This window comes from Ptychodera flava, chromosome 14 (genome assembly GCF_041260155.1).
Source record: "Ptychodera flava strain L36383 chromosome 14, AS_Pfla_20210202, whole genome shotgun sequence".
Taxonomy (NCBI): domain Eukaryota; kingdom Metazoa; phylum Hemichordata; class Enteropneusta; family Ptychoderidae; genus Ptychodera; species Ptychodera flava.
Genome location: NC_091941.1, coordinates 24,753,032 through 24,766,265, shown reverse-complemented (window position 1 = coordinate 24,766,265; position 13,234 = coordinate 24,753,032). Strand labels below are relative to the sequence as shown.

The 13,234-nt window shown below is 37.8% G+C and overlaps 1 protein-coding gene across 1 annotated transcript in view; it reads right to left on the bottom strand.

Moving 5' to 3' along the window:
- Positions 1 to 12,988, bottom strand: part of LOC139149883 (muscarinic acetylcholine receptor M1-like) — a 173,555-nt gene extending 160,567 nt beyond the window's left edge. Inside the window, exon 1 of the mRNA XM_070721889.1 lies at positions 12,797 to 12,988. The gene's annotated coding sequence lies outside the window, so the exon portion shown is untranslated. The remainder of the gene's footprint in view (positions 1 to 12,796) is intronic.
- Between the last annotated feature and the right edge of the window lie 246 nt (positions 12,989 to 13,234).

Below are 13,234 nucleotides of genomic sequence, written 5' to 3'. Positions count from 1 at the left end.
CATATCAACATTCCCTAAAAGCAAATATATGAAAATTTTATGGAAATTATGTACGCCTCCTCAAAACCAATTGTATCGAATCTTAACAAATGCCGATTGTCAGTCCGACCACTCCTTCGAAGATAATAGGCCGTCCCTAAGTTAATAGAACAGGTACACGCAAATGAGTTGCTGGGCCGCAAAATGGAGATTAACTATGGTGAAAGGTAAGGCCCTGGAACATGGAACATGACAAACTGATGTGACCCATAAATGTGAACAGCATCCACGAATTTCTAGTGCCTCGGACTAAATTTGAAATCGAGGGCGCTAGGACTGGCCTTTCTGTCCCCGGTACCGGTCGCCATCATTCATCCAGCGGATCCCCCATCCCAATCTTTTATGTCCTTACTCTTAACTTGCACAAACGCGAGCGCGAAGTCGTCAAGGTACTGAAGGTACCTACTTACGACAGAAAATGATAATGTATGGGCCTTTGCAAACTTCAAAGGATTACGAAGCAATCGTCTTATTACAATGATAATTAGAATTCTCTAGGCGCCCAGTCTCTTGGTAATCGAGAATCGTGAGGTAAAATTTTTATGGCCGTCTGTTGATCAAGATACAGCGTTTATCAACCATTTAGAAATACAAGTATGTGCACGTGACGACAAAAATTACAGGTAATTTTTTCAGAGTGGTATATGAGCTTACAATGTGTCACGGCTTATGTGGTTACAAAGCATTACCATAGTAACAAACGTCTGTGTATTTTCCATAGTGACGTTTAAAATGTCACTTAAGTCTCCTAGTATAGTAAATATCTGTGTCATTCATGCTGATGTTTGTAACAAGCCCCAGCTTACGTTACTGGAGTTTTTGCATCGATCTTGCAGAATTTGAGTGACGGGGGGAGGGGGGAATCTGACGAGTGACGTTGCCATGGAAATTGAGGCATTACCCTTGACGTAAACAAAGATGCGGAAAGAGCGTCACGCTCTCAGCTTTTTTTTCGCACACATATCGGTGCTCTCAAGTGAGCTGTGGCGAACAAGAAATTCAGTGTGTTAAGCGTTTGATAAAATCAAACGACGCTGTTATGGCATGAGATATTTGGTTGAGATAGCAACATGAAAACAATTACAATGGATGGGTTAATATTTGAGAGGGCCAGAAAGTCAAACATTGACAGGGAATCACTCAATTAATTTCGAAGCTTTTCTGCCAACGAGAATGCATAACATGGAAAGATAATGTACCCGTAGGCCCACCAGTCAATCCACATCCATTTTAGCGACGTTTAATATCCTCGTGCCACTGTAATTAGAATTAGGCTCAACCCTTCGTAATGCTGTGTGCGATGTCCTGTTCACAACAGACCCTAGGCCCATGGTTTTTTACCTGGAGCACTGTGGTCCACCATCGTCATATTCCACCTGTCATCTTCTTTATCGGATCGTGTATTCGCGTCCTTTCACGCGAGAGTGCAATGCGCCGCCGGCATCGTTCTATTTATATGATTTGAAGTTGTTTTCCCGTGCGAATCTGGCACTAGTACGAATGATTTACGCCTTTGTAAGAGATTGTCTAGATGGTATGATAACCGTATCACGGTGCATCCGCACAATGAATATTTTGATATGATTAACGTTGTCACTAGTCTTTAAAGGGAAATCTCAAACGGCGTGCCTTGCTGTCCTATTCTGAATTGCCATGGTAACATCTACGTCAAAGGCTGTTTTGTAGAGAGAATTGTGTTTTTACTGTCGTTTTCAGTTTGTCTGTTTGCGACTGTACATTTACTTCATATTTAAAGAATGAGACACAAAATCCATGCAAGAAAACATCACTGTAATTAGTAACGGTAACTTAGGCTTTAATGCTGCAAACTAAAAGTTATTTCGCAGGAAACAGAATGGTCTCTTTCGAAGTATTCACATCCTTTACCAGTTGCTCCATCAGACACACAGTATGAAATTTATTGCATGCAACTGAACGTTAAGAGTAATAGTACATACTCCTTGGAGTATCGCGTTGAAGTTTGGAAAATTAATGAAATCGACAACGGGAGGCACATCGATCGCCGTGATCTACGCAAGACGGCGCGTCCAGATTAGGGGACCATTATTGTACATTGCTGAAGTAATTTGATTGCATTGTCCATCAAACTGGGTGACTATCAGTGAACGATACTAAAGACGGATTGCTTCGTGTCACCAGGAGCGGATTTTTTTCAGCCCGGCAAGTGGATATCACGTTTCATGATGCACAAGAGGTTAAGTGTTAAAGTTTTATTACATATTGGGTCAGTTTTACATATCCAATTTTGGGTTAAGTGTATTACATATAGGGTAAGTGTTATTACATACAGGGTTTATTACATACTGGGTTAAGTGTTATTACATATTGGGTTAGTATTACATATTGGGTTAAGTGTTATTACATATACGGTTAGTATTACATATTGGTTTAAGTGTTATTACATATTGGGTGAGTATTATATATTGAGTTAAGTGTTATTACATATTGAGGTAACATTACATATTGGGTTGATTGCTATTACATACTGGGTTTGTATTACATATTGGGTTAAGTGTTATTACTTATTAGGGAGTATTACATATCGGGGTGATACAGAGGCAACTATGATGTTACCGTCACCCTAAATTCAACGCCTGAATGAAAACAGATGATTAAGTGGGTAGAATGACACTTCAAATACCTGCACATTGCGATGCTGACAATTTGAAGAGTTCAATTGAAAGGTAACTGACCTTTGACCTATACATGAACACGATTTCGTTAATACGACAATGGGTTGATAAATTATATTGATGATAAATTCAAAGATTTACTATGATGACATCGGGCTCTTTGAAAATACAGAATTACGTCTTTTCTAATTTTAAGTAAGCGTATGATCGTTTTACATTTCGACGCGTCAACATCTGTTAGGTCAGTAAATTTATTTCAACAAAGTGATACAAAATTATACTTGTTGTCAAGCCAAGAAACCCATTCATAACATATCGTGAATGGTAATATCTCAAAAAGACGGAGGCAGGCCGAAGTTGTCCATAATAAACCGTGCTATCTTCGCTATACCCAACGTCAAGTATATCCGTCTCTTTGTATGCCTGGTATATACAGAAGATCCCTTTGGCAATCTCGCGTGACGGATGATTTGGTATCCATTTTACGCCTGTGTTATTATTGTTAGTGCCAACGTCACAGAACTATGCATGTAGTAATACAGTTCCGTTAAAACATTAGACTTTTTACCTGAAAGAGTAAAGCTTTGTTTGCCTTCGAGATAGAGAATAGTTTCTGCGGCTCAGTATTTACACTTGTCACCGCTAAATTATTGCACTTACAAGCGTATACTGAATACAATCACAAAGTTTGAGCTCTGTGTTGGAAAAAGGACTTCATATCGGTTAAACTTCAAACCTTTTCAGAAACGCATACTGGAGGATTGGAATAACCATGTAATTATCTCATAAGTTGCAGAGATTTCGATCAAATTCAAATTAGATTCGCTATCTTTAATCTCATCCTTAAGTATCATTTGGACGACGAAAAACCCTTGCAGCGCTCTTGTTCGTCCGTCCGCTTATTAGATATTTAGTCTTACTTCTAATATTTAAGAATATCCTAGACGTTGTGAATAATGCGGCCGGCGCATGTAAAAGTGTCACGTCGATAAACTTCGACCGGAACGCCCACAGATAAAGAAAAAGATAGCATCGAACGCAGATCACAGTCCTTTCAAATCTTCAGCATGCATGTATCTGATGTTCTCAGATTCCCCCAAATCGTCACGTGATCCGAAGAAAATAATTACAAACCACTAATGACTGACTAAGGTTACTCTTTTGCCTTTGCTTTCGGGATAAAAAATACAAATTTTACGAGACTCGCGTCAACACTAATTGAATATTTTGTATTCTACTGGTACCAACATCGTCATAAATTTAGATCCTACATACGATATACGACAGAAGCTAAAGAATGGAAGCCATTTTCTCAAGGTACTCCAACACATTCATCGCAGATATTGCATCTATGACAATCGTTATGTTTCTTCTCCTTGTGAGTACACGAAGATTTGGTTCGCATTCATCTTTTTGCGTTAATGCCACTGACGTCAAGTGCGGCCTTGAACTACATCGGGAGCTTCGTTAATGTTTTGTCATATGGGTTGCTCGTTATAGGAGTGCTTCCATCTACTGTAATTTCAACCGTTAAATAATTAAATGTTATGTGCCTAATCTGTGACATGTACACCAACCATTCAAAGATACAACCGTTCTACTTCCTGCCTAATGGTGTATTTACTTACGCTGGATTGTAAGAATAAACTTGACAAGAACAGAATTTTAGCTAGCGAAGCTAGATCTCTGCCAAGATGAACTGTGAATGTCTCTTTGTCCCTCTCTGTACCTGTCTGTCTGCCTTTCCTCTCTGTGTTTCTATCGCTCTCTTACTCAATCTTTATATCTCTTTATGTCTGTCTGCCAGTCTTTCCTCCCTCCCTCCATCCTCTCCCTCTCGATCCTTCTGACCCTTCCTCTATCTACCACATCTGTATATGCCCTTCTCTCTTCGAGGCTCTTTCTGCCTCTGATTGTCTTTCTGCCTGTCTATCTGTCGATCAGGTGACGTCGCACTTTGTTTCTGTTTGTAATCATTCAAAAACGCGGCTTTCAAACAACAAATTGGCTGTATTATAACAGTTACTGCTTTTGATAATACGCATTCAGATGGGACGAAAAATTATCACAATGCCGGTCAGTTTACCTAAATAAAGGCAAATAAATCACCATGTAACCAACTTTGTTGCTGATTGTCATGGTAATGGCAACCTATTTAAGACCAATATGCATTGATTTGATACCATTAAAAACCCACACTGGCATCTCGACCGTCAAAGATATGAGCTCAATGGCTTTTCCTTTTGTGTATATGTTACATGGTCCATAGGCAAACAGCTAAATTATTTTGTCATAAACTTCATAAAGAAACTTCCGTCTCAATGAGACAAAAATATGGGAATTTTACCATTGATTGATCGTTCCTCTCTCATTAACAGCAGATAGTGGCACTTTTTTACCCAGCAGCAAACTAAGATTTCTCTGTATGGTCCACTGTATAGGAAGACTAACTTCATAATAAATGTTTTCAGAAGATCCTAAAAATACTAAATTGACAATAGAGACGATTGAGTCAAAAATCTTATGTTAAATATATGCCGTTAAGATGATATCTTTTAAGTCTCATAAAACCCAGTATCGGACTCCTAAGGTATGCAAAGTCCGACTGCAATACAATGACGAGTATCAGCCCTCAACCGTGGCATTTTGTTGTAAGGGGCGAACTTTATATCCAACAAGAGCCCTCGTATCCGGGCGTTACACTGTACATAAAATCGCAAAGACGCGCTTACGACTAAAACAATTAAGATCGGAAGGAATGATTTCGACTTAAACAGATATAAGACGTACTATGAACTCATAGATAATTGTTATTAGTCTTTTCAGACTGACGGAAAGACACTTTACGTAAGTAGATGTAATAAATATGCATGGCATCGATTAATGTGATCATCAGAGCGGATGCTTTCAAGACCCTTAAACAGAAACATCCTATGAAGATCGTGTAACACAAAAAGTTTATTCATGTACCTATTGGAAATATTCTCAACAAAACACCACGACAGCAAATTGTGCCAGTAATGTACCATGACATATTTTGTCGAGGACATCAGCATATTATTGTATTACAGGGGTCAATCACTTTGACGTGTGGCCAATATGACTGTCAACTTTGCAATTATTATGTTACTCGTCAGCTGGTCGTTCACATTTTACCTTTCACTTATTAAAAGAGTTATAAACAATATTGGCTTGATATCGTGAAAGGGTCTGATCACGCACGATATCCACGTGTACAGGGGTTGATATGGCGATTTTACACTCTATTGTGTGCAAACACCATTGTATATAAGACGTACGTTTATGAATACAGGCGAAGAAGGGGGAAACATGACAAATTGTAACACACCTCATCCGCAGTCTGTATTCTAATTCGCCAATTGATAGTCACGTGGGATGCGTTCTTTTTGTGCTGATCCACGTAAACGACGTCATCAGGCATCATTCGTTTGAACTGTTGCCTGCCAGGCATCAGTTCTGAAAAATGATGCCCGCTGACGTCAAAAACGATATTTGACGCGAACGCGGACCGGAATGTAAACAAAGATGTCGTCTGCGGCCGATCGAAACGATAATCCAGAAATTTATTGGTTTATCCTACTTTCTGAAGAAGAATTGAATGCTTTGGTTTCCAACAAGGACTCGATAAGGACAAAAACTATAATCAAAGGTGAATTGAACGTTTTGCAGAAGTATTGCGGTTTTTTAAGGAAAAACTTTTTCTTACTGAACCACTCCAACATATTACATCACAGACCTACATGCGACAAGTTTTGTGTATAGTACGTTCTTATGCATGGCTACGGATGAGGTGTGTTACAAAACACATATTGACTGGCATGAGGGCAACAGCATACGTCTTTAACCCCTCGGGCCTGTGAGTCACCCCCAAAAACAGACTGTTTCCCTCGGCCTACGGCCTCGGGAAACAGTCTGTTTTTGCGGGTGACTCACAGTCCCTCGGGGTACAGACGTATGCTGTTGCCCTCATAGCCAGTCAATATGTGTATAATGTAACATCTAGGCATGAGAAATAAACAGTGTTATCTTTGAATATTATACTAATGTAATATACAACACAGTTTCTGTATCCCAACAATCTCTCGCTGGCTATTCCCCGATGACAGACTGTGAACTATAATGTTTGGTGGAGAATCCGGGCACGAAGAGCTAGCTCCTATTTTTTCAAAGATAACTTCTGTAGTATGATACAGGCACCGTACGTATAGTTGTAGGGATCTGAATTCTCTACTTTTTGTAATATTGCATATTGATAAAAAATAGAACCACTAGCTATTATTTTTATATCTTTGGTCTGTGTAAAATAATTTACCATAAGCTTTAATATCACGGTCCATAAAATGCATGTTAGCGAGAGTAGAAGAAATATTTTGGTCACAGAATTCAATAGTTCGACATTGTAAATAAAGCCGACTTTGTGATGATGAATAGAGCGTATATTATCAAAGAGGAGAAAAAGCCTTTTGCTTGACAATGAATGGGTGCGAAAACAAACATTCAGACAAAGGATGAAAAACATGGCGTGAGCTGACAGAAAAAATCATTTAGATCAGCAAGAGCGCTTTTGTTCATGCGAGTACATGGATCGTGTACTAACACGATTTGAACTTTTTTTGTAAATTGCATCATGAGGTGCAAAATGCAGTTTTGAGAGTCTTAGGAATACTTAAAGAGAAGGAAGAGATACAAACAGCACTTGATTATCACTATTTGTAGAATATATATATATATATATATATATATATATATATATATATATATATATATATATAAATATATATATATATATATATATATATATATATATATATATATATTAAAGGTTTTTGTAAGCTAAAATTAGATAAAAAAGGTAAACATGTAGATTTCGCGTGACTTTCAAGACTATCATGATGCAATTATCCTCAAGTAACGCCACTCGCGTTCTATCACTATTTATCTACGAATATGCTGTAAAGTTTGAAGGTTTTTTTCAAGCACAGTACAAGGTAACGAAAGAGGTGAATCGACCCCGGCTTCAATAAAAATACATGCCGTAGAGTTGTTAGTATGAAAGTCTTTAGCCAGTCTGACTGGAAAATTATTTTCATCACAGAACAAACATCACGTAAATAAATGCACTTAAGTTTTGAAATAACACTGGCCATGCATTGATAAACATGCTTTCTATGAAGAACGACTTGAGAAAATATGGTTTATAAGAAGCGTACGGTATTTGGTTGATCATATGGCTTGAATGCGGCTTGTATATATTCCATGGTTAGTACACAGATAGTGAAGTGCTTCCACTGTCTATGGTATAGTGTTAGACATAATTATATACCGGGATTCACGTTACCGATGGAGTACTTTGTTGTTACAAATTGAGTTGATGTTGCTCATCGGGTTAATTGTTACATATCGGGATGACATACGAGTATTTTAGACTCTGTCTCGAATATCTATTCGTAAGCGTTCATTTCATAACAGGTGTCATCTCGTTATGAAAAAGGAATATATGCTTATCCAAACTAGAGTTTGACCTCAACTGTAAGTGCACCGTCTCCACGCACTCAATAAACGCACATCTTTTCAATTGAATTAAATTATTGGTAGTGCATTGTGGGTGGGGTTGGTTTCTGTGTCGATTTCAGAGATATCTATCTTTTCCATCCCAGACACTCACACAATGAAACCAAGTTCTACGTATTCCAGCAGAATGTAGTTAAAACGGTTGTAAAGTATAGTATCTCAAAACATTTTCCACTTTTGTTATTGCATGGCTAGGCGGCAGTTGTTCTGAACTATCAGCAGCAGATGTTGTTTAGTGCTACCGTAAATTCATGGGATCTGATGAAAACATACTGTACAGTTATAGAATTGTCATTATGATCATCTTGTAGTGTCGTAAATAACGATATTCGAACATTTATTACTTCGTTTTCAATTAAGACACGACGCTACGGTTTGGAGGCTATCAAATCAACAGAGGAAACTCTGCATGAGACTACTGCGTCATGCTTACTTTCTAAGCTTGCTATTAAATAGTAACTTCATTAAACTGTCCTGAAGGGGCAATTATGACAAACTCATATCTAACCACAATATAGATAAGTTAGATTTTTTGCCAGGGGTAATGGTTTAATAGAGCTACCACAAAGCTGCTTTTTACTCTGATTGTTGACGTCTGTCTTTTCATTATTTTGAAATATGGCCAGGATATACATTGCTATTCGTCCAATAACCTCGCGCTCATTTGGGAAGCAAAAAAGTACGCAACGGGAAACCGTCACTAAATATAAATTGAGTTCATTGACTGGGTGTAGTCCCAGTGACTCCCATATGACATAACCGTAGCAAAAATGCGATAAGTGACGTAGTGGTCGCTTTGAGGTGCGTCTCAAAGAGACGAGAAAATCGTAAAAAAATATCATCTCGTTACAGGATGAGTTATATCGGTTATTGCTCTTAAAAGTCGACCGCCATAGCACAAATACCGCCAATCATTACTTTAATTCCCGGGAGATTATACGACAAGCGTGTCTGCCCTTTAATGTTCTCATTCATCAATAACAACAAAGGGGTCGCTTTCATAAAACGTAATACACACTCTTCGACCATAAAATTTCAATTCCTAATCTCAAAGAAAACCTGAACGTGGATTACAAATTGTCACGACAGAATGTGCAAACTTAAAGGAAAAAATAAAGTCACATGCCACAAGTAATTAAAAAAACGTGAACAGACGATTCAACATTTCCAACAATTCGGATTTCACTAGTTCGCGGTCGCAAGTGTGCCGCTTGTGTCGTTTACTTTCAGGAACAGTGATAAAAAAATATGCATCGCGTACAGACATTCTATGGCGACGACTTAAACGTAGCAACCATATCAATGTGAACTCTTAAGTGATGCTTTTTAACAGTCGCAAGTTTTTTTGCACATGCAGTTGACACTGGAAGTTCTGAGTTATGAAATAATTCAATTACATATTTATGCTCTCAAATTGGAATAATTGACGTAATAAAGTAACTCATAAGTGGTGTTATAAGGTCAGATGCGTCACTGACGTATCAAGCGATGACAGGTAACGACCTTCTTGATAACAATACTTTGATGAAAATTGGATACCACTGGTCCCACCTGCTTGATGTACTAATTCGTAAAAATAAAGCGCAGTCGATAAATTTTGACATTTTTTTAATTTCACTTTACACATCCTTATTACAGCACTTTGCTAATTAGGGCAAACTACACATATGTACGGGTAATATTTGGAGAGGTTCACTACCTCGCACCCTTAGATGTTTTATTTATATGGCAATTAAGATATTATGGTCAATGTTTGTGTAATCACTGTCCGATTATGACCTAGATGCTTCCAAGACCGTGACTATTGTATATTCCCATGATCACAAATATCAATTGGGGTTATTTTACGTGAAAATTAAACATGAAACTACCCCGAATGGAAAATATGCATTGCTGACTGTCCACTTTCCAAAGAGGGACGGGACGGATTATCTTGAGAGGTGAAACCAGCATTTCATATTCGAGAAAAAAGCTGACGTCTGTCTTTTCCTGAAATTTACTGAGAACATCCTTTTCCACGACAGGCCTCTCAAATATTTAATGATCCGTAAAGCCTGCAGCATCCATGCGTCATCGTGACTAGTTTTTGTTTTTCCTAGGTCAGAGCTGATACTTTCAATTGAACTAGACCGAGTACTTGTTTATTTCCCTTCGTCGTGGATCAATTTGCTGAAACGCGCAATGGAATAATATACTTTACCATGTTGACAACTGTGAAACAAGCTGGCCTTAAGAACATAATCCTATCCGAAAATAAACACAAGCAGGACACCCACTGGGGAGACATTTTCATACTCTCAAATTTACACAAAATTTTGCTGGTCTGTTTTTTGTGAGAACTCATTCTGAAGCTTATGGAGAAGATGACGTTTAGCACCTTCTTATTTTTTGAGTGAAAACCGAAAATTTAATTTTCTGCCATGGAATTAACACACGGTATGGTTAGAATTTCAAATATGGGCAAATTTTAGGAAATTTGTTCGATCAAATGTACCAAATTTTGCGGATGGTCCCTGATATATATGTTTGATTATCCCTGCGTAAAGTCTCGTCAAAAATTACAAGGTTCAAGTACCACAGTAAAACATGTTGGCAAATTCTTGTGTCTACTGCACGTAATGTTTACTTACATTTTGTTTTGCGAAATTTTAAATTGTTTTACAGGATCGTCAGGAAAGGGTTTCAATAAATCCATTTAATAATAAGATTACATTCTCATTCGCACAAAAAAGACATGATCAGTTGATTGATAAAAATATTGAACGCTGAAAATACTTCGTATATACATGTTTGAAATATTTCCACACAAACTTCAACGTGGCAAAACAGAGAAATTCGGCAGTACTCCTTGGCTATAACTGTCCCCGTAATATGTGATAGAAGTCAGAAGCCAATCGTCAGAATATATCATTTTAACCGAAACACGGTGGAAACGAATCACGGTCCATTTGCATAGGCTGATTGACAAAAACTTTCGAAAGTCAATGAGTAATAACTGTTACTAGCACTCTTATTGTAATACTTAAATCAAGCAGCGCAACAGGTACAGGTACCATATTCATACAATTTTTGGCGATATTGTCGATATTGCTGATTCCATGAACACTAGTGAACACAATTGCTCGTTTGCTGTTAATATAGACTGAATGGCAAAGCACACAGTAGTGTTACCTGTTAATGAATTGAACTGGAAACTAACTCCAAATGGCGCATCAATGCAGAGTTAAAATATCAAGACTACATTTAAGAGTGTCAGCCTGCCAGACTCGATTACATTTCACTAGAGAGGGTTGCATCAAGATAAGACACTAATTAAATGCGTCAACACGATAAGAATGAAATTCAATACGATATTTATGACAAGTGTAATAAAAGGCAGCGCCAGGGAGAAAACATAGTCGATATTTTCCAAAAAGGTCCCAAGATTTGAACCTGATAATTTCATCGAGTGACTGAAATCGACCTCATTTAATATAGTTCGACTGCGAACTCAAAATTACCACCTTTTTAGGTACGAACGGTGGCATTTCCTATGTACACGCCTACGCACTTGACTTTGAGTAGATCTTGATTCGCTGCGATTCAACAATGGAAACCTTTAAACTGCATCAACAACGTCGTTTATAGTCCTCAAATGCTAACAGAATGGACTTTAAGTGTACTGGAAATGTCTCGATGAAAACTGCCCAATTTTTGTGGCCATTAGGAACGTATAACAACATTTGGACGCTTCAAACAGAACGGAGAAACGCCTGTCGAACACATGGATTATTAATACTAGATTCTTACACGCACAGTGTCTCCAGTCTATATGTCTGTCTGTCCGGCTTTTTGAGATATATCCATTTTGTGTATCTTTAACTCAAATGTATATATATATATATATATATATATATATATATATATATATATATATATATATATATATATATATATATATATATATATATATATATATAAAATAAACATCCACATCTCACCATGATTACGGATAATATATACTAATCTTAAACATACAAACACTACACTCATATATGATATATGAAGATAGACAGATAGATTATTAGAATAATAGATAGATAGATAGATAGATAGATAGATAGATAGATAGATAGATAGATAGATAGATAGATAGATAGATAGATAGATAGATAGATAGATAGATAGACAGACAGATAGATAGATAGATAGATAGATAGATAGATAGATAGATAGATAGATAGATAGATAGATAGATAGATAGATAGATTGTCGGACAGACACATACAGAGAGACAGAGAGACACATAGACAGACGTTTCCTCGTTCGGTATTGCCCCGGGCCACGGGCCCTAGCATTGCACAAGTTCCTGAAACGATGCTTCTCTACAACATGCAGGGACGTTAAACTCCCTTCGGATCTGCTGTTCGTTGCATGCAATGCACTATGTTGCATAGATTTTTGATGTAGCAATCAAAACTATTAGCTCTTACTCATATTGGCCATTTCAGTGACATTATATACACACTTACTTCTGTCTTCTTCTATGATGATGCGGGGAGATCTCGCTGATGAAGGCTGAGGTCGACCAAATGTGCGATCGAGTGATTCAATGTACGATGCAGCATATGGAAAAGCCGCACCCAAACGTTTACTGGTACGAGTTTGTCGTATGGCATGAGTCGTGGGTGCCCTGTTCTGTGACCATTGGCTCACTGGAGTGTAACTTTTGACGGGTAGGTATGCTCATTTTCCAATGGTGATGCAACACGCCTCGGAGTTTATAATTTACGATTTCGACCTTTCCCATACTATGTCGCTCGACTCCAATGCGCCCCCAATAAAGCCAAATTTAATCTGCTGTTGTGGAGGTTGCATATCGCCATTACTGGACTCGTGCATTGGAGGATCATTTACACGCAAACAAAACTCGGAACACGTGCACGATGGTATGGTTGACACAAGCTGTG